We start from the raw sequence: 21,624 nt of genomic DNA on the forward strand, positions 1-21,624 counted from the left end.
TCATTACGTCCTATAATAACTAATATCAGGGTTAAAAAAAATTCTGTATATTTTGGTAAATATTGGTATCATAAGGATATTAAAATAGAATAATTAAGTAAAAATAGGTAAAACTTAAAAGGTTATGTGCATCTTAAATTATAATTACGTTAATATTACTTTATAGTTTATACTTTATATTATACGAATCAGGAAATACCATAAAAATAGCTAATATGGACTTACCACTTTATACGTCTGTGTTCGTATCACCAAAAAGTCCTCGCTGCACGTTCCATAGCATTGTCCATTGTCCCACGATGTTCCATCTCCATACCAAGTTCCATTTTCCATACCTCAGCTCCGTCTCGGGCCTGATGTCTCCATCGTTTTCTTATATACCACACTGTTCTAGGGTGGTCGAGGTGCCAGAACATTGACGTTTTTCTCCATTTCTATACTCGTCTACCAGTCCTGTGACGTCTTTCCAGTCTTTCTATCCTGGCAGGATCGCCATATGGTGGCTCCTGTCTTCTGAGCTACCCTGGATACTTAGGCGTGGTTACCCCGACTATGAGGGTTGATGTAGTAAATATCGTTCGTTGTTAATACATTTATTTACACGTTAAATATATCACAGAAAGTAACTGGTGGTATAGTATTTACTTGAAATCGATGTTACCCCCTGGAATCTCAACTGCTAATTGATTTATCTGTTCTCGTAAAAATATAATTAAAGTAGATTATTGTTTATTTACTGTTTTGGTAAGCCAAGGTGAACGTGATTCAAAAGTGCTGACTGTTAATAAACACCCACTGAATATTATTGCAACTCGACCTTGTATCAAATACTAGCATGTATCGATGCAAAAACTAGGTTAATCGTATTTATTAAAAACAAACATTACCACGGGCATTTAATTATTAAAAGGTTTATTTTTAATATGATGTTTACTGAGATGCTGTGTATCCCAATTCACAGTGCGTGAAGGGTTTAAAGTGTGCGTGAAGTAACAATGTATTTTAAATGGTATTTACTTTTTCGCACACTTTCAATGGGTTCTTTGGCACACTTTTCTATAATCAAATATCCTTAACTTCGCGTTGTCATGGTGATGACAATATGAGCAATGACTTACAACAAAATTTTTGACAGTTTTGTGGTTTGAAAGTAGTTAGGATTTTTAAATGTCAAAGTTTTAAAAATTGTAGAATATAAATTAATTGCAGTGACGAAGGGTTACAGTTTTTTATTTGTTTATCGTAGATAAAATATTGTATGAAAGTGTGCGTGAAGTACTTTTTGCGAACTTACGCGATGTATAGCACTCGCTCCATTGTCCCTCGTGCTCTAAAAATCGCGTGCGTTCGCAAAAAGCATACTTCACGAACTGTTTCATAAATAGTTATTATCTACTCTATGTCATATTATGTATAAGTTTTTAGTTTGTGAAAACTGTCATTTTAGATAGCAGTGCGTGAAGGGTATAAAGTGTTCGTGAAGTAACAATGTATTTTAAATTAGATTTACTTTTTCGCACACTTTCAATGGGTTTTTTAGCACACTTTCATATAATCAAATATCCTTAACATTCGCGTTGTCATGGTGATGACAATATGAGCAATGATTTACAACAAAATTTTTGACAGTTTTGTGGTTTGAAGGTAGTTAGGATTTTTAAATGTCAAAGTTCTAAAAATTGTAGAGTAGAAATGAATTCCAGTGACGAAGATTGACAGTTTTTTTATTTGTTTATCGTAGATAAAATATTGTATGAAAGTGTGCGTGAAGTACTTTTTGCGAACTTACGCGATGTATAGCACTCGCTCCGTTGTCGCTCGTGCTCTAAAGATCGCCTGCGTTCGCAAAAAGCATACTTCACGAATTGTTTCATAAATAATTGTTATCTACTCTATGTCATATTATGTATAAGTTTTTAGTTTGTGAAAACTGTCATTTTAGATAGCAGTGCGTGAAGGGTATAAAGTGTGCGTGAAGTAACAATGTATTTTAAATTAGATTTACTTTTTCGCACACTTTCAATGAGTTTTCTATCACACTTTCATATAATCAAATATCCTTAACTTTCGCGTTGTCATGGTGATGACAATATGAGCAATGACTTACAACAAAATTTTTGACAGTTTTGTGGTTTGAAAGTAGTTAGGATCTTTTAATTTCAAAGTTCTAAAAATTGTAGAATAGAAATAAATTCCAGTGACGAAGAGTTACAGTTTTTCATTTGTTTATCGTAGATAAAATATTGTATGAAAATATGCTTGAAGTACTTTTTGCGAACTTACGCGATGTATAGCACTCGCTCCTTTGTCGCTCGTGCTCTAAAAATCGCGTGCGTTCGCAAAAGGCATACTTCAGGAACTGTTTCATAAATAATTATTGAATCAAATAAATTACAAGCATTCTTCTTTTTGTGTCAATTAATCAAAACAATTTTTTGGACACCCGGTATAAATAATTATCTTTATGTTTATATTACTGAATAGAGAATTGAATAACCTTTTAAATGAGCTAGAACACGACCCCTACTAATTCTCATTAAAAAAAATAGTTAGTCGATTACTTTATCACGCCCAGATGGATGACGTCAGTAGTATGATATTTAATATGTCAAAAAATCTTAATTTAAAAATCGGATAACTTTTGTATTTTACATTTTTTTCTAATTCTGCAAATAAAGCAACTAACGGGGGGGGGCAAAATATAGTGAGTAACCCTGTACATTGTACATACAAAAACATTTTAGGCGACTGATTCTTCTTATCCAGCTACTTTCTTTTCATTCCTGAACAGAAAAATTTTTCACACTTCTCAATATTGTCCTCTCCTAATATGTTATGGGGATATTATTATTTCCAAGTATATAGTTAATTTTGCCGAGTTATTGCTAGCTAATAAATGCTACTCAAGCTCTATTTCCCCTTTTATCTCGACTCTTTGATTTTATTTGCTTAATATAACCCTTAACCACTGACATGCGGTATGCCATACCGCCCCAAAAGTATATTTGGTTGCAAAACGTGTTTTATAAAAAAAAGTTCCTATAAAACCATTTGTGTACCTTTAAATGGTGTGTAATTGTACCTGTTTTCAACTTCTGCAGTTTTAGTATACGTATATTTAGTTGAGATACGTTGACGTAAAGTTTTCTTGCGGCATCACGTACCGCATGTCAATGTTTACGATTCTATAGTTAAAAGCAGTCCAGTGTATTATTTTGCAATTAGTATGGCAGCAAGTTCATTCAATTGTTTTATCTAACTGCCATCAACATTATTTTACTATTTTTTAGTTGCCAATAGTCAAGTTTTTTGTAATTGAGAGAACCAGATGCTAAGGGGTACAAGTGACAAAATATTGAAAAATGAGTTAACGCAAAAAATAATACTAGATAGTAGTAAACATTTAGTGACAAAGAGATACAGTTGAATTAAACTACTGGTGGCGATATATCGCAAGTTCTAGTTTGACTACTTACAAAATATTCGAAAAGAGTTGGTGACAAACTAACTATATACATTTGTATCCCTTTGCCTATAAGGTGTTGGATATTATTTTAAGTGAATCATTTAGCATCTTTGTAAATCGTGCTCTTAAAAAACTGTCCAAAATAAGTGAAATAATATCACAAAATATACCAAGTAATTTTTCATAAATAAAAACGTTTAATTTTTACGTAATTTTTCTTTTATTTTAGTTTAAGAATTTAAGAAATTTATAAGGTACTTAAGTGGCAAAAAGAAACAAGTGCAAAATTTGAAGCAGAGAGGTACAAGTGTAAATATTTTTTTTCTAATTTTCAAATATTTTGAATGCAAATAAATAATATCTTTACAAAAGCTTTTACAATTAGATAAATAAAAGGTATAAAATTAATTCAAAATAAGTCCATAAGTGATTTACTTATGTAAATTTAACTTTGACTTCGTTTTTCTCAATTAAACCATTTTGTCGCTTGTACCCCTTAGCATCTAATCCCCTCAATTGTTTATTAAGGACTTTTTAAGAACCTCCACCATTGTTGTAATAATATACAGGCGTTCATAAGGTTAATGAAAAAATAATGTTTATTTTGCAGCAGTGTAACGAAACATTCCGTAGTTGATGTAAAAAAATAAATACGATGATATAAGACAAATTGACATTGAAAATGAAGGAGAATATGCAACGGTATGCCATACCACATGTCAAAATCTTAAAACATCCACGTAGTAGTTAAGAGTTAACTATGTAAATATATCCTAAATATACATACAGTTGAGTCCGCTAATCTTTACCCGCGCGTCATCATTTAAAGCATACAAAATAAGTGGATGATAAGTCGGAAATTAAAATTTATTAAACGCAACAGCAAGTTACTGTAACTTGCTGTTGCGTTTAGTAAATTTCAATTTCCGACTTATCATCGTAGTGTAGGAAACAAAGGTTGAACCTTGCAAAATAGACACAAGTCCGGTTTTATTTTTTTCTGTTTTCAAGGGGTGCTTATTATAAGACTAACTTTTTCTGAAAAAACTTCGCTCCGGAACCCCCCTTTTCACCCCATTAAAAGGGGTAATTTGTGGTTTTTGCGGAACGTAGCCCTTCCTGTACCTTTTACAAAAAATTTTTTTTATAGTAATATGAAGAGGACTATATTTTCTACGATTTATTTCCCGACAGCATATGTCTATCATCCACCGTTTAGCGGGGGTGGCGCCCCAAATTTGACAAGTTTTTAAAAAAGATGTTTTTAAAAAATATATATTTTTCCCTAACTGTAACGGAAATTAAGAACAAATCCTGCGGCAATTATTCACAAATAAGTGACTGCTTTTTTGGTTTAGGTTTCACTTAAGGGTAATTGCCCTCTTTTTAATTACAGAGTGTTACATTTAAAAAAACCCCTTTTTATACCATCTGAACCGTTTATACTAGAATAAAAAGACTTTCAGCGATTACCCATGTACTGGTGCTATTTACAAATTTGTATAATGCACCCCATTTTTTGCCCGGAACCACACCAAAAAAACGAAGAATTAATAAATAAAGTGATTTTCTTGGAATCCTTCACACACAATGCCTTTTATTAATACGCTTTATATATTATTTTGTGCACGTTCTTATTACCCATACATGGACACCAAAAGCGATTTCCTAGTGCAATCCCTGTAGCCAAAAAAAATTAAATGAGGGGTTGAAATTTTATTTTTTGTATTTTGCTTTTTGATCAATATGGGCATATGCTTTATCAATAGTGCTTTTCAAAAATATATATGGTTATTGCAACATCCCTGCGGAAACCACCCCTATCCTTGAAAATATACTGCAGAAACTACCTCTATACCTTGGCGAGGATGTTTTTACGATTTTCTCATCACCTATGCATTATTTTTAAACAAAACTTATAAAAGGTTAAAGACTAGTATTAACTCTAAAAATTAGGTCCTATTCATTTTTTTCGTATAAGCAACCGTTAGGGCACAGTGGCGCCGTAAAACTCATATATGCTTTGGAGGGCTCCAGTTTTTGATTTTTTTTGTCATCTGTTCGTTTTATTGATAAAGTACTTATCTAAAATAAAACAACACAGTGTAACCTGCAAATTATGACCTATGCACATTTTACAATCTTTGCGCCCCAAAGCCACAGTGTTGGCCCAAAATTAATGTTTGCATATTTTCGCCACTTAGACGTATTTTATTGCATTAATGCTACCTTAATAGCACAATATTTACCCTTAAGTGGTCGCTAAGCAGTGGCGGATCCAGGGAGGGATGATGGGGTGATCACCTCCCCCTCTCAAACCAAGTGATATTATATTCAAAGATTATAAAAATATTCATTTATTTTTATAGAAATTTAGCCAATTGGCACCCCCCTCTTATCAATGCTGGATACGCCACTGTCGCTAAAGCATACCACTTTATGCACCACTTAGTAATACGCAGCAACAATGACGTCTAATATAGTCTTAAAGTAGTGAGAAAAACTAAAACTAGACTGTATAAGAATGTGTGGTAGGAGGATACATGAGCGACGCTGCTTGTTTAACATCTGGATATAAAGTTATGATGTTTTAAATAAGAATGGCGTACTTTTTATGCTTTAGCGACAGTGGAGGATCCAGCATCGTTAAGAGGGGGGTGCCAATTGGCTAAATTTCTATAAAAATAAATGAATATTTTTATAATCTTTGAATATAATATCACTTGGATTGAGAGAGGGGGAGAGGTGATCACCCCCATCACCCCTCCCTGGATCTGCCACTGCTTAGCGACCACGTAAGGGTAAATATTGTGCTATTAAGGTAGCATTAATGCATTAAAATGCGTGTAGGTGGCGAAAATATACAAAAATTGATTGGCTTTGGGGCGCAAAGATTGTAAAATGAGCATAAGTCATAATTTGTAGGTTACACTGTGTTGTTTTATTTTACATAAGTATTTACCAATAAAACGAACAGATGACGAAAAAAAAAAACAAGAACTGGAGCCCGCCAAAGCATATATGAGGTTTACGGCGCCACTGTGCCGTAACTGTTGCTTATACGAAAAAAATGAATACGGCCTAATTTTTAGAGAAAATAGTGGTCTTTAACCTTGTATAAATTTTGCTTAAAAATACTGCATAGGTAATGAGAAAATCGTAAAAACATGCTCGCCAAGGGATAGGGGTAGTTTCTGCAGTATATTTTCAAGGATATGAGTGGTTTCCGCAGGGATGTTGCAATAATAATATATATTTTTAAAAAGCATTATTGATGAAGCATATGCCCATATGGATCAAAAAGCAAAAAAAAAACATTTTCAACCCCCAATTTATTTATTTTTTTGGCTACAGGGGTTGCACTAGGAAATCGATTTTGGTGTCCATGCATGGGTAATAATAACGTGCACAAAATGATATACGAAGCATATTAATAAAGGTCATTGTGTGTGAAGGATTCTAAGAAAATCACTTTATTTATTAATTCTTCTCTTTTTTTGGGATGGTTCCGGGGAAAAAATGGGGGTGTATTATACAAATTTGTAAATAGCACCAGTACATGGGTAATCGCTAAAAGTCTTTTTACTCTAGCATAAACGGTTCAGATGGTATAAAAAGTGGTTTTTTAAAATGTAACACCCTGTAATTAAAAAAAAGACAATTACCCTTAAGTGAAAACTATACCAAAAAATCAACCAATTATTAATAAATAATTTACTCAAGACTTCTTCTTAATTTCCGTTACAGTTAGGGAAAAATATATTTTTGTTAAAAACATCTTTTTTAAAAACTTGTCAAATTTGGGGCGCCACCCCCGCTAAACGGTGGATGATAGAGAGATGCTGTCGGGAAGTACATCGTAGAAAATATAGTTTTCTTCATATTTCTATAAAAGAAATTTTTTGTAAAAGGTACAGGAAGAGCTACGTTCCACAAAAACCACAAATTACCCCCTTTAAAGTGGTGAAAAGGGGGGTTCCGGGGCGAAGTTTTTTCAGAAAAAGTTAGTCTTATAATAAGCACCCCTTGATATAACAGAAAAAAAAAATAAAACCGGACTTGTGTCTATTTTGCAAGGTTCAACCTTTATTTCCTACACTATCGACTTTCCGTATGCTTTAAATGATGACGCACAGGTAAAGATTCGCGGACTCAACTGTATGTACATATTCTTATATGTTTTTTATTTTGTTTTGTCTACGTATATTAGTACATTGACTCACGGTTTTTGGTCCAAATTATAAACAAATGCTTGAATTGACATGAAATTTGGTAAATACAAGGGTAACATGTCAAAGAAGGAAAGTCATATTGTGCCGATGTGTGCCCTTTTCCTTTGCCTTTTGCCCTGATGGTGAGTTACACCCCTTCTCGCGGGTGAAAAAATATATGTTCAAAATAAATCCGGAAATGGATAAACTGACTAATTATAATTATAAATAACTCTTGTTCCACAGCATTTTTTCACAATAGTTTTTACTTTTTGAGTTATTTTCTGGTAAATATGTTTATTTTTTAATAAAAAAAAGTTTTTAGGCGATCTTTTCAAGTTACTCAAAAAGTAAGTATTTTATCGAAATAAACAATCTTAGCTAAAATATAGATTCTAAAAAAGTGAAAAAAATGGTGTATGTATGAACTCCATAGATTCAGGATACGCAACGTTGTAGCTAATAAAAAATAGGTTCTTATTCGTCAAATCCCGACAAATTTCGAAAATCCGGCAAATATTTCAACGTGAAATAACTAAAGAATGAAGCACTTTTTGGGAAAAAATCATTATAACTTTTTAAGTGTTTAACCCGACACCTGCCACGTGGCTTTGCAAGGCGCCAACTGCCACGTGGGGTGCTCACAGCACCCCTTAAAAATTGTCTGTGATCTACTTGTTAAAAAAACAAAATAATGTATTGAGTAACATAAGAATATAAATAAACATGTTTTATTAGCCACTAATATGCTATAAAAGTTAAAAAATAAAATGAAAAATTTGTTATAAGCAAATTAGCAATTACCAAGCCATAATAAATTAAGTCAAGTAAAATATCTAAAAAAATTAAAATTTAGTGAGTATAGAGTCAGAGTTTTAGAAAAAAAATTTAAAACATAAAGTGCCAGATGATGACACCCCAATTCGACTTTAGAGCTATAAGTTCAGAATGACACTAAATAACCACTTCAAACACTAACACATATATGCTATACAATATTATAGAAAGCTACTATGACGCACAGCTCGGTAACCAAACTTGAAATACCAAATATTTGATAAAAATGTGTTATGGGGTGCTTGTAGCACCCCACGTGGCAGGTTACTGGTTAAACAGGCATTTATTTAGTTTCTTAAACAGTTTCTATCCTTAAAAGTAAGCGAGTTAATAAATAAAGTTGGTTTTTTGGTAAAGTTGGTAAAAAACTCAAGAAAATCACCCCCTAATTAGCATCTTAAATCAAATTTTTAATATTGAAGAAAAAAGTTTTTTTTTTCAAAATAACTTAAAGTTTATTAGTAAACATTTCGGATTTTTCCGTTAGATTGAAAAACTAAAAAATATGTGTTCAATATTTTTCAAAAATCTATCGAATGATGCCAAACATGACCCCCAAAGGAGGTGGGGTGGGAAATTACTTTAATCTTAAATAGGAATCCCAAATTTTTATTCCAGATTTGGATTCTTTACGTAAAAATGAGCAACTTTTATTCGAAACATTTTTTCAAATTATGGAGAGATGGCGCTATATCCGGAAAGAACGATTGTTGGAAAGGGAAAATTAAATTAAAAATGGAAGGTCCCCACTGAAATGGAAAACTTAACTTAACTTTTTTTGGTTTTAGGACCTACTCTTCACAACCAATAGGTCCCCAAAGCGCTCGAGTGACTGCACATTTAGCATACTTCGCTTCCCTACTAAAAAGTATTTAATCAAATTCCCCATGAAAAAAGGAAACAAGAGTTCAAGTCATTTTCTGGATGTGTATAGGTATATTACTGGAAATGTATAGGTAGGAATTTGATTTTATTATGAAGGTAAAATCAGCACACTCGGAATTTTTAACTGAAAGCATGGATATTTGTCTATTTGATATCTGCCAAATTAAGTCACCCGTTAAAATTCAAAAACAACTCTAAACATATTTCAATAAAATTATACAAACAGTATTCACTACTTCTTAAAATAATTTGTTTTCGTAGATTCGAAATTTCAAATAGAAATTAAAAATGTAATTTTAAATAATATATCTTTTAAAGAAACTCTATATTTTACTGCATAATAATATATTCATTATATTTACAACGTAATTTATTCAACAAACCATTGCAATCTTTTCGTAAAAACCAGTACATTCAGCATTCACTAAATTCACGCTTAAATTTCTACAAAAATAAAGATGTATGACCACACAGACAAATAGTATTATAAATCTCAAATAAAAAGGCCAACTATCTTTCTACTTGAATCCCCGTTGGCAGAGTAAATTAAATTTTCAATTCAATCAGCGTTTTCACATCTTGCCTAAAAATCATCCAATAACATACCTCAAACAATTCTTATCTCACAGTTCAGCTAGTCCTCTCAGTGTTCTCGAATAACCTTCACGGGTCTCCAATCCATTCAATTCTCTCCTTACAATTCTCTTTCTTCACCTTTCCGGTTATAGGTGGGGATCTTAACGACCAAAGATATTTTGAAATATGTTTTATATATTACATAATATATAATGATAGTCTTTTTACTGATTTATTTTTGTTAATTATATCCTCATTATTTTTTCAAATTATGGAGAATTTGTTTAAATTTCATTCTGCACCCGTCAAGAAAACTGATGTTCGGAGTGATTTACTAAATCGAAAGTTTTTGGGCTGTTTCACATTATAAGAATTTTGAACGTGCGGGGGTTTCCTCGTGCGGTAGTTTTGACGCACTTGCCATTTTCACAAAATAAGAATTGCGTCGCACGAAGATATTTTGCTGTGGTGTTTGGTATATTATTTTTATTTACACTTTGTGTCTAGGTAGGTACATAATACGATGTCTGATATGTATATATGTATCATGATGATGTATCATTACAAATGGGTATTTTTTGTTTATACCTTTCTTCTAATCGACTGTAATGCGTATTTAATTCATTTGCAATTTTTATTTTGTCAGTTATTATTTCTTATGTTTTTAATTAAAAGTCTTAATTTGTTTTTATAAACGTTGCTTTACTGAGTTATTTGTGGGATCTTGGATTAGCTCTTACAGTCTATGCAATAAACTATTCTAAATGGGAAAAATTATTTAATTAACGTTTCGACATCCGATTTGACCGTCGAAACTTTAATAAAATCATTTTTTTTAGCTAAATGGTGACTTATTTCCCATTTAGAATAGTTTATTACAAAATTACCACAAGTAAATAGCTTCAGAGATTCGATTGTAGTACCTCAACGAGTAAACATCGACGATCGCAGCTGTGTTTATTAATAGCAGTGAAATACGAGTTTACCAGTGAGAGTGATAACAATAATTATAACGTACGTATTTGAACATTTTAAATTAGATTTGTTTAGTTTATTCGGAACTATAATTAGATCCAGTTTTTTGCTTTTTACATTAATTAGAAACATCAATAATATTAATGGACTAGCATAAACATCGAAAAGTGATCTAGCCGGCTACCAGTGGTGCCGGCAAAATGCGTAAATATCAACAAAATTCTAAACTAAACAAATAATTATTATATTTCATAATATTGTTTCTGCTTCTGACTACATGGGCAGTAACGTGCAAAACAGTTCAGCTTCAAATATGTCTAAAACTACAGATAATGCAACTTCAAGACAAACAACTTCGTATGCATCCATAGTTACATCCATAGTAAAACCTTCGTTTCCAAAGCACACCCAAGCGGTAGTATTACATGCTGATCAAAACCTTAAATTACATGACTATGTTAGAGCTATAGGCGACATTATCGGTCCCAAACAAATTTCTTTTGCTTCTAGGATATCCCATAATAGGATATGTATTTATCTTACCAATTCCAATCTAGTCGAACAGTTATTAACATCGCATCCTAATATTCAGATAGGGAACATTACCCTAAATATTCGCAGACTGGTTTCCCCCACGAAAAGAATTGTCATATCAAATATTTCCCCAACCGTTCCGCACGATTTAGTAGAAAGTGCCATTAAAAATCTTGGGCTTGAGTTAGCCTCCCCGATTTCCTTTTTAAGAGCTGGTATCCCAGGTGATGAGTACTCTCACATCCTTAGCTTTAGACGCCAAGTATATGTTTTTTCCAATACAGATAATTTTGAGTTACAAACGTCAATTGTAATACCTTTTGAAGGTATTGACAACAGAATCTTTTTATCTACAGATAAGATGGAGTGTTTTATCTGTAAACAACCAGGACACATTGCTTCTAAATGCTCTAATCCTCCAACTGTTAATGTAACCCAAACTTCTAATTCAAATCCCGAATTATCCACGAACACAACCCTTTTACTAGATAACACACAGCCGACAGACACCTCCAGCGTGACCCCTATTACAGATACTGCACAACAGGACACAACTACTGCAGTAAAACCAGGCCTTAAACGAGGTCGCTCAGAAGTATCAACGGCCACGAATGAAAACAGTTCCCTAGATGACACTGTTAGCATGCCTCCACCCGTTTCACCTGCCAGCCACATACAGCAGGATAAAACCATTAAGCGAAAAAGAAAGAAACAAAGGACAAACCCACCAATAGAAACCGGATTGACTGAACAAACTAAAGAGGATATAAAAGAGGCCTACAATAAAACACCAGAAGCATTCATACTTCCACAAGATAATCTGATAGCTTTCCTTGAAAACACCTTTGGAAATAACGATCCTTACACTGAAGCATTGAAATTTACGAGCGATATTAAATCTTTGATCTTAAATTTACAATTTCTGTACCCATCTCTCCAAGAACGGGCAATTAGATATCGTATAACACGTATAAATAAAAAAATTAAACTCCAACTGGAACCTGATGATGCCGAAAGTGTATCTAGCATGTCCCATGACGTAAGCGATGAAGACAGCAACTCAGACGTATCTCAATTATCTCAACAGTCTCAAAATTCCTTAAAATAATCTGTAATTATATTCACATTAATTCAGTGGAATTGTGATGGGTTTTTTCCCCGTCTTGAACGCTTACAACAATTAATCTCAGATCACGTCCCAGACTTTCTCTGCTTACAAGAGACTAACTTTAACACAACACACAATCCGTATCTTAAAAACTATTCTAGCTATCATTTTATTAGGACAACGCATTTAAGAGCCAGCGGTGGATCCTCCATTTTTATCTCGAATGATGTTTTTCACCAAGAATTTTTGTTAAACACAACGCTAGAAGCTGTAGCAGTAACTGCATGGTGCCCTAACAAAATTGTCATATGCAATGTTTACATTCCCCCTAACTATAATCTTGCCAGTGCTGAACTTTTAAATCTCATTAACCAACTTCCAGCTCCATTTATTCTTGTTGGAGATTTTAACGCTCATGGTATTATATGGGGATCTAAAAATACGTTTGGTAGGGGTAAGATCATTGAAGATATTATTATTAACCATGATGTTAGTCTTTTAAACACAGGAAGTAGCACGTATTTTCATATACAGTCTGGTTCCTTCTCTTCAATTGACCTGAGCATTAGTGATCCTAAAACAGCTCCTCTTCTTACCTGGTACACGCTTGATAGTCTCTATGACAGCAATCACTTCCCTATCTTCATCACTAATAATGAAGCTAAACCGTCTTATGTTAAGAGCAAATGGAATATCTCAAAAGCTAATTGGGAGCTTTTCAGCGCATCTGTTAAGGATCGAGTTAACGAAATTTTTTATCAAAACAATGCTGATACGGATGTTGATGAATTTAATAGATGCATACTGCAAGCAGCAGAGGAACACGTTGGAAGGTACACTATTAATCCTTCCCATAAATCTGTACCATGGTGGAACCTATCTTGCAAGCTAGCAGTTAAAGCTAGCAAAAAGGCCTTAAATAAATTCCGCAGAACACGAGCAGAAGTGGACTTAATTAATTTCAAGAGACTAAAGGCCAAATCAAAACGAGTAATAAAAGAAAATAAACGAGAATCTTGGATTAAATTCTCCAGTACTATTACCGCTGACACATCTCCAACTCAAGTATGGAACAAAATTAAACAAATTAATGGACGCAACACAACGTATAAAATACCCGCTCTTATCCACGAAAATAATATTATCACAGACGACCAGAAAATCTCTGATACTTTTGCACAATATTTTTTAGAAAAATCCAAAAACAGAATTAACCATTTATTGACACCAGACGAACAGCACCCTCCTCAGTCCTCCTCATCTAACCCTGATCCACTTAACCTACCGTTTACTCTGGATGAACTCTATGATGTTGTTAGCTCTCTAAAAAAATCGGCTGCCGGACCAGATGACATTCCCTCAATATTTATTAAAAAACTACATTCAGATACATTAAGAAAATTATTAGATCTGTACAATATTTTATGGACAGATCAACTGTTTCCCAGGCTATGGAGAAAATCCATTTTGATTCCAATTAAAAAGAATGACTGCATGTCAGCATTACCCAATTCATTTCGACCCATTTCTTTAACTTGCTCATTATGTAAAGTCTTAGAAAAAATGATAAATAATCGTCTTAACTGGTACTTAGAACGACATAAGTTACTAAATCCGTTTCAGTCAGGATTTAGATCAAATAGATGCACTATGGACAATTTGGTTTCACTTCAGTCTGAAATTGCGTACGCCATGCAAAACAAGAATGAGGTAATTGCCGTTGCTCTAGATATAGAGAGTGCATTCGATACCACCTCAAAATCAATAATTCTTGCAAAACTTAGTGACCTCAAATTAGAAGGTAATATAACAACATTTATTAATCACTTTTTAACGGATAGAACGTTTCAAGTGTCCATAAATGGTAAAATGTCTGCAACACAAGCTGTAGAGAATGGACTACCTCAAGGTTGTATACTTAGCACCACACTATTCTTAATCTGTATTAATGACATAAGAACTATGATAAAAGCACCAGTTCAACACGCTATTTACGCTGATGATATCATTCTATTTTGTCAAGGTAGGACCACATCCAGTACATGTGCGTTACTCCAAAACACCCTAGAGTCTATTACCAATTGGTCAGAAAGTACAGGATTCAAATTTTCACCACCTAAATCTGTAGTAATCCAATTTAGTAAAAAATACAGGTCTCCCCAACCTAATTTACAGCTACATGGAACTTCGCTTCGTGTAGTAGATAACCATAAAATCTTAGGTATGCAATTTGATAAAAGGCTGTCTTGGAAAAATCATATACAAACCACTAAAGCTAATTGTTTAAAAAGAATAAACATAATTAAATCCCTTGCTCACTATCACTGGGGATCTGAAGAGGAAGTATTACTCAGAATTTACCAAGCTCTAATTAGGTCCAAACTTGATTACGGTAGCATACTCTATATGTCTGCATGCAAGTATCTCTTAAATTCTCTTAACGTCGTTCAGAACACATCTCTTCGTATTTGTCTTGGTGCTTTCAGGTCTAGCCCATCTAAAGGCATCCATGTCGAAGCCTATGAACCTCCACTGACTGATAGGAGACAAAGACTCCTTCTGAATTATTTTGCAAAGGTCTCTGCCAACCCCTCAAATCCAGCTGCCAATCTTGTTGCCAGACACACAGTAATAGATCCAACAGAAAAACCTAGGTCTGTATACCCAATTGACCGCAAATTACACCAGTTAATTAACAACATAGATTTTTCAAATATGACCCCGATCTGAATCCCTTATACCCCGCCTTGGACCAGAAAGCAGCCTAGTTTTAACATTAGTCTATGTAGATACGACAAAAAGGAAACACCCAGCCTTATGATTAAACAAGAGTTCAATAAAATGATCGACATGGAAAAGTTTGATACAATCTTATACACAGACGCCAGTAAAGATGAACATGGTACAAGTTGCGCAGTTACTACTACAAATGAAACAATAGCGTCATTCCGCCTCCCTACAATCTGCAGTATACATACAGCGGAATTATATGGAATAAATAAAGCTCTAGAAGTCACACCAAAAAGCAGCAAACGTATAGCCATATGCACTGACTCACTGTCATCGATTCATTCACTAAAAACCTTAAGATCACAACACCCAATAGTCAATAAGGTACACACTCACTGCCATCAGCTGTTAACTTCGGGTACCTCAGTCTCCATAATCTGGGTTCCTTCGCACGTAGGTGTTACTGGTAACGAGAAAGCGGACCAAGCAGCGAAAAAAGCTAATTGCCCTAATAATCCTGTCGAAAAGATACAGCTCCATCAGGACCTCAAATATCTCTTCAAGCAATCAGTTTTGGAAAATTGGCAAGATCAATGGAATAGAAGCACATCAAAATTACACCAAATACAACCAATAATTCGACCATCGCAAATTCCCATACAAAAAAGAAGAGACAAAGCCATAATCAGACGTATAAGAATAGGTCACACTCGTCTCACGCACGGTTACCTCATGAGTTCTGGAAATCCACCAGTCTGTGAAAGCTGCAACAACACGCGGCTTTCCATACAACATATCCTACTTGAATGCAGTAATTTCAGCTCCACCCGACGACGGCATAACATTATTGGTACCCTTAGTGATATACTTAGTTCACCTGGTTCAATGAACTCTCTGATTGCTTTTCTGAGAGACTCTAAATTGTATAATTTAATAAAAAATGTTTATAAATTTTGTAAAAGTACCTAAAACTTGTAGCTTAAGCAAATATTGTAACCAATTATTGTAACCAACTATTGTAACCAATTATTGTAACTGTTTTGTTCCCGTGTCAATGACCATAGTTGTCAAGACACGTAAATTTAAATAAAAAAAAAAAAATAGCTTCAGAACAACATTACAATATATGATTTTCATGTACAGAATTTAAAAGACCCTCCGTCATCCACTCGTTTTAAATGTTGTTCCCCTCATTTTAAATGTTGTTTTTAGATAATTTCACACAAGACGTGACGCCCGCCCTACTCCAGTCTTCACCGAGTCATTTACCCTATAAAACTAAATATAATTTCGTAGAATAAAAGGTATAGTTATATTATATGGACTGGAAACCAAATTATAGCGTTTTGGTTACTATATCTTCGACGAAAGAGAAATAAGTGGAACCGAATTCATAAGGTCCATCCTATGAACGCAAAAAGATACGATTTATATATTTTTATATTCACACATATTGATGGAACACCCTCTATACTTAACGTTAATTGCAATTATGTAAAATAAAATTTATTATTTAGAAGTTGTAATTACTGTTGTTATCAGTAACATAACAGTAATTAATTCTGCTGTACTTACCAAATGTGGTTTTTCCTTTTACCTAATTCGTCAAATTCATCGTTAAGTGCACGGCATACACCATTCCAAGCATTTCTCATCAAGTTTCTATCTTTATATATTTCTATTGTTTTGTCCCAAAGAACAGGTCTCGCTTCAATTAATGTTATTAATATTTCACTATCAATCTGAGACATCATAATATAAAATATATGCACCTACTTCAAACAGCCACAAGGTGTAAATAAAAATAATGTACCATACAACCCAAGAAACTACCTTCGTGCGATTGGACGACAGTACCATATGAAAGGATGCTTAAGTCCCCTATGCTACTGGCTGCCGTCTGTTGTTGTAGCAAGGGACGATATAAACACGGCGACTTCACCTAACGTTCCAACCACCGTCTAGTGAGAAAAGCTCCATATGATTACATGAGCCACCATTGAAATGTCGTCTAAAAATTAAGTTTTTATTTGTTAAACAAAGCCATAAACACATAGTGTTTCCCGCGCCCAATGCATGCGTTTTAATGTACGTAATCTACACAGAAATGGTCTGTATGCACGCCTACTCGTTCGATTTCAAATGAAAAATGCACTGAAAACATCTTTCAATCACTATGTGTTTATAGCTTTGTGTAATAATAAATAAAATCAATTTTTAGCAATGAAAGTAATCAGAACCGATAGAATTTGACTTGAACTTTCAAATTCGGTAAGCATAATTGCTATTTTATTTTTCAATCAAAAGTTTTTCGGGTCCAAAAATTGCAATTTTTTGATTTTTTGAAAGTTCAACCGCGTTTATGTCGAAAACTATGCATCCTACGCAAAAACTTGTAAAAACATTTTTTTGCTTAGAATGACCCGGAAAATACAAAAAAATGTTTTGTTTTGCATAAAATCGCTGTTACCTATGTGATTCCTCAAGTTATTTGTTTATAGCAATCTTATCGACATCCGGATTCCGGATCGACTGTTACCCAAAAAATTCGTGTTCTACTGGTCAAATACATAAAAGAAACTTGGGTAAGTCCATCTGAATTAAGGAGGCCGTTGTACCCCCACTGGCGACAGGGCTATATGTATTGGCCTAAAATTTATTTCAAAATTGAAGAAATAATAAAAAGAAAGTTATCCATTTATTGTACGAAAGAGGATACCTCTAGGAATAATTAAAAGGATCGAAAATACCTACCAGATCAACGCAATAAAAGATAACGTATAAAAAGGACTAACTGACCCAATTGAAGCTGGTAATGGGATAAGACAGGGGGATTCCCTGAGTCTTATCCTTATTATTTTATCCATACACAATTAAAAATAATCTACTGTGGGGCTGATATATGCAATACTAATCTTTCAAAATGGTAATTTAATCACCAATTTAGTATAACCGAAAACATATAAACCGACAAAAAATTTAATATGTTAATTTTCACAGAGAATACACCAAGTGACGGAGTCTAAATATCTAGGCACTACCTAGCTACGGAGAGCTCGAAACAAAAGTGGAGCACCAAATTCATAGATCAAGCATAGTCGCAGGTTGCCTGATTGTATCAATATGGAGAAATAAAAATATCGCGAAAAAAATGTAAGCCACAATTTACAAAAGAGTCATCAGACTAATAACGACATATGTAACAAAAATACGACCTGACATAGAGAGCACAAAAATAACGATAGAAATAGGAGAGTTGAAAACCCTTGAACAAATCGTTGATAAGACATTATGGGATACAGCTAGAAATACACATTTTAGCGCTACCGTTTCCACAGATAGTTCATAATATACAGATAGACTGTGACAGAATTGGAAGGGGAATTGTCACTGAAATGAAATGTGTTACAGAAGTATAAAAATTACTACGTATCTGTGATTTAATTATCTGTTTTAAAATAAAACAAAATATCTAGCTTATGAAAAGAAGGACAGAGGTCGTTTTTTAAAGAGAAAATAATAAAAGCAAGACGCAGGCTAAGAAATTAATAGATTTGTAATGTTATAAACGTCAGAGATGCATATCTATTTTCAAATAATTATTTTGTTCCAAAACTGCGCAGTAAACGAAATAAACCAAGGAATGTATTATTTTGCTATCTGCGAGCAGTTTCGTGATCGTTTCATGATGGTTCCCGTTGTGTTGGGACGAACCTTAGTTGGCGCCCAGTCTTTCGTATCTAGAGGCAACTCTCTTTTGATTTATATTATAAAACACCTAACTATTCTATCATAACATTTATATTCTATACTCTAGACACGTTCAATGACAATATCAAGCCCTACCACCGTTTCTGTTCATCTCGATATCTCTACCTCCAATATGGTACGAGAATTTAACAATGATTCTTATTTAAAGATATATAGTGTGATTTTAATTCAAAGTCAAACTTATACTCATAGTTACCTACTTGAACCTATTTTCATATTTAACTTTAACTCTCCAATACCACGTGTCGATTTTATAAATGTACATTTTATTACATAATATATTATGCATGTAGAAATGATACAAACATTTAACTATGAAAGTCAACGTGTTCCAACCTAATAAAAATATTTAAAAATATTTTTAAGATTACGTATTTTTTATGGGAAATAAGCCACAATTTTACTAAAAAATGAATTTATTAACGTTTCGAAGCCCAAATCGGGTTTCGTTGTCAAAATACAAAATACTATTAAAATAAAACAAACATGTTGTTGCTAAGTAAAAAAATTCTTCTAATAATTTATTTAATCTGACTCATTTATATTGGCAATTCAGACGTATATTATACATTTTAAAGTAGAAGACTTTAAAATGATATCGCCAATATTTATGAGTTGCGTTCCTGGGACGACTTTACTAAAAGATAGTTCATTCGATTACATGAAATCAATCCCAACTCAAGAATATCCGTTGCAAAAAATTATAGCATGTGATCTGTCTTTAAAAAGACAACCAAATGCAACGATGACAGTAAAATTCTCGCGTTAGAGATTCCATAGTAAATCACGAGGGAAAACCAGGAAAAAACCTCGTGATACTATCCCCACATCGTAAGTATTTGGTCTTACATTAAATCTACCTTCAAAAAACTAATACCAAATTCTGACTTTAATATGTTTAAATTATAAATAATAATAATATTACATAGATATACAATAAGTAATACTAAATTAAACTTGTACTAACTCGATATGTTATTGATTTACTAATCGTGGTATTTTCTTTCTATTGACTTCCTCTTTCAGTATGGGTAACCACATCCTACTGCATTCTACCGAGGAATTTGCGACACAATTGGTTTCATTTAGCATAATTAGAGCCGCTTCTTTGATTTTTCTCTTTTTACTATCTGATTCTTTCAGGACTATACTTGAATCTCTCCACTGGACTCTATGTTCATTATCCCATGCATGTTGACATATTTTTTGCAACGGATATTCTTGAGTTGGGATTGATTTCATGTAATCGAATGAACTATCTTTTAGTAAAGTCGTCCGAGGAACGCAACTCATAAATATTGGCGATATCATTTTAAAGTCTTCTACTTTAAAATGTATAATATACGTCTGAATTGCCAATATAAATGAGTCAGATTAAATAAATTATTAGAAGAATTTTTTTTACTTAGCAACAACATGTTTGTTTTATTTTAATAGTATTTTGTATTTTGACAACGAAACCCGACTTGGGCTTCGAAACGTTAATAAATTCATTTTTTAGTAAAATTGTGGCTTATTTCCCATAAAAAATACGTAATTATAAAAATGCCACAAGGAAATAGGTTCAGAACAACATATTTTTAAGATATTTAACTGAAAAATTTATTGGATTATTTTCCTGGTAACACCTCCATGGCTTCTAAAAATTGCAAGCCAGATGGATGCTGAAACGAAGAAGTCGTCGATTAGAGTACTGGTTTGCGCTCTCTGAGCTAAGTGAAAATTAAGACAGTTTTGGATTCGCACTGCACCTGAATTAAAATGGTATACATTTTTATTTAACCCTGAATTTTCCTAATAATTCCATTTAATTTATTCTTTGCCTAGTCTTTTTAAAGACAGATCACATGCTATAATTTTTTGCAACGGATATTCTTGAGTTGGGATTGATTTCATGTAATCGAATGAACTATCTTTTAGTAAAGTCGTCCCAGGAACGCAACTCATAAATATTGGCGATATCATTTTAAAGTCTTCTACTTTAAAATGTATAATATACGTCTGAATTGCCAATATAAATGAGTCAGATTAAATAAATTATTAGAAGAATTTTTTTTACTTAGCAACAACATGTTTGTTTTATTTTAATAGTATTTTGTATTTTGACAACGAAACCCGACTTGGGCTTCGAAACGTTAATAAATTCATTTTTCAGTAAAATTGTGGCTTATTTCCCATAAAAAATACGTAATTATAAAAATGCCACAAGGAAATAGGTTCAGAACAACATATTTTTAAGATATTTAACTGAAAAATTTATTGGATTATTTTCCTGGTAACACCTCCATGGCTTCTAAAAATTGCAAGCCAGATGGATGCTGAAACGAAGAAGTCGTCGATTAGAGTACTGGTTTGCGCTCTCTGAGCTAAGTGAAAATTAAGACAGTTTTGGATTCGCACTGCACCTGAATTAAAATGGTATACATTTTTATTTAACCCTGAATTTTCCTAATAATTCCATTTAATTTATTCTTTGCCACATGCTTATTTTTGGTTGCCGTTTGAAGAATGGCAAGGAAACATTTCACTGC

This window comes from Diabrotica virgifera, chromosome 2, assembly GCF_917563875.1.
Source record: "Diabrotica virgifera virgifera chromosome 2, PGI_DIABVI_V3a".
Taxonomy (NCBI): Eukaryota; Metazoa; Arthropoda; class Insecta; order Coleoptera; family Chrysomelidae; genus Diabrotica; species Diabrotica virgifera.